Raw genomic sequence first — 2,837 nt, forward strand, 5'->3', positions numbered from 1 at the left:
ATCTAAATATTATTTGTATATAATAGATTGATACAAATACTAAATAATTGCATAGTGTTCACAACCTAAAGTTTACGAAATTACTACTCAAACTATGAGTATAATTTTCATATTATACAATCAAGACGGTATGTCTTGTTAATGCTAACGGTCATAAATCTCAACTTTTTAATAAGTATTAGTTGAGCTGTCGATAAATGATTTAATATTATTGATTGTCAAATATCTCTAATTAATATAATTGAGAACCAAGTACTTTTTATTTTTATTTAGAAAATATTATTACGCATCATGTCAGTATTATAGTTCTCCTTGTTATAATTGGTTTATTCACTTACTTGATAACTTGGTATATATAAAATTGATCTACTACAATGCGATGAGATGGAATGTGAAGAATGTTGAGAATAAATGTATAGTTTGAACTTTTATCCCAAGCGAATGATATTTTATAACGCAGTAAAAAATGAATGCCAATTTGTTTGGATAATTTTTTCAGCATTAGGAGGAGGAATTAAGAAGTTAAAAATAATGTACAAATGCATCATTATCCTCACACAAGATAATTCAAACCAAAAGTTTAAAAGATAATATATTTAAATGCATTTACTGATTAAACAGATCAATAATATCTCATACACCAACTTTAAATGCCCTAACACAAATTAATGTCCTAAGAGGACAATCCGTTAGCATTATATTTGATGTCTATGGCACATAATATATACTCTTGACGAGTGTTTAGACATAACAAATTATAAAATCTTTAAAAAGATTTAGGTACCTGATATGTTGAAAATTGAGACATCTCAATAAATTATGTCATTATATAAAAGAAATAAAGTTGAAAATTTTTAAAATTGTCGATAACACTTTTGTATATGATGTATTGCATCATATTATGAATAACGAGTAATCAAAATAAATGTGCTAAAATATATCGATCAAAGCAATAATTGACCAAAGAAAGATGCAATCCTAAGTTGAATTTACTAGAGAAACCTAAGGCTCCTGGATCTATAGTTCGAAAATCTAAAGATATATACTTATACGAAAATGAAATGAGAAAAGTGAAGTCGTAATATATAATACACGACTCTTAAAATAGTGAATTTCGTAATGATCATGGTGGATGAAATATCATGTCCTGATTACTCCAAAAAAATAACGCGATAATTGTAGTACAGTTTTGAGGTATCGATTCCACAAGGAGATGGATGAATTGCTCAAATGATTTAACAAATTAGGGTTGTCCTGAAGTGTATAAAAATTTACTGATTGAAATGAAAATTAAATATCAAGGTTCGAATTAGTGAAGTACTAGAATTCCCTTAATTGGTTTGGATTATTCAACATCAATAATTCACTCTTATAACTCAATTAGAGACATTTAACCTAACTCTCTAATCGAAAAATATAACATTAAGCACCAATTTAATTCAATAATAATTCTAAAGATTAAATCTCATAAAACATATTTCCACATTTATTTATTGAAATCAGATTCAAGATTGACCATATGCTTTAAGCATAAGGCAGTAAAGAATCACACTAATAAAAATAATTGAAATTGAAACTCAACAGATATTCCAATTGTTCAATGTAATAAGCATGATTGAATCCATGAAAAATCTAGTAAACGTTAAACCAATTTCAAAACATATTCATAATAAGGAAATCTAAATCCTAGAATTGTTTGACAATGAAAAAGCAAATTACATGAATTAAAAAATGTTGAAATCACCAAAACTGATTGAGTTCTTTCGTAGTTTCACCGAGATCTTTAGTTCTCCATGGATATCTTACACAAAAACTAGAGGAAAAATGTATGGAGATGTCTAATCTTCATTTTGGGACGTTCTGGGGCTTAAATATCGTGAAAGAGATTTATTTCCATAAGTGTTTGATTGAAATTAGGAAACCAGAATTCTCGCATCGGAGTTGAACTATGCGACTGCATGATTATTGGTGTTGCAGTCGCATGGAACAACAATTTTCAGCCTTCAATTTGTCTCTAATACTATGTGCAGCAGCATGATATAAAGTTGTTCGGTAGCATGGTTGTCACAATTTTTCTTCGTCGGACATCTTTCATTATTTTGATCATAACTTTCTCTCTCGATGTCTGATTGAGGCGATTTAAAATACATTGGAAAACTAACGCAAAGAGCTACAATTTTGTTAGAAGTAGCTCTTTTCCAATTCAAATTTTTACAAGGTCAAGAATGCATCTCAATCTTTGTCTGAAAATCTGGAACATCCTTATGCATTGGAAATTGATTTGTGCAATTATTATGATTATATTTCACTTCTTTTGACTTCTAATTGTGCCCAATTGACCCCTAGCATTCTCGAATCATCTTTGTATTATTTGTAACTTGGTCCCTGAACTTTCAGTTTCTTCCACTTTAGCCATTTTTCGCTTGTTTCTTCTAGTTTCCATCGTAGTTATCCATTTGCAACCTAAATCAAAATATAAAGGTTCTTAACACATTTAGACATCAATTTATCATACAAATGCAAGTATAAATGGATGAAAAACCTAACAATCTACGTCGTTATCAAGTCCAATATCATGTTATCTTGACGATGCATGAAATTTGAAATAAGTTATAATCAACTCATCTATCATGACTATTAATATTATTTCTAAAGTATTTAATATGTTTTAAGTATAGTTCAAGTGATATTATCATGAAAGAGAGTTAATATGCATTGTATTTTTTTCTCTTGACTAAAGTTTTGTCACATTGATTTTTTTTTACAAGGTTTTTAACGAGACAATTTTTGTAGTATATTCAAGGGAAAGTATACATTTGTTTTCCTTCATTAGGTTT

Source organism: Olea europaea, chromosome 15, assembly GCF_002742605.1.
Source record: "Olea europaea var. sylvestris chromosome 15, O_europaea_v1, whole genome shotgun sequence".
NCBI lineage: Eukaryota > Viridiplantae > Streptophyta > Magnoliopsida > Lamiales > Oleaceae > Olea > Olea europaea.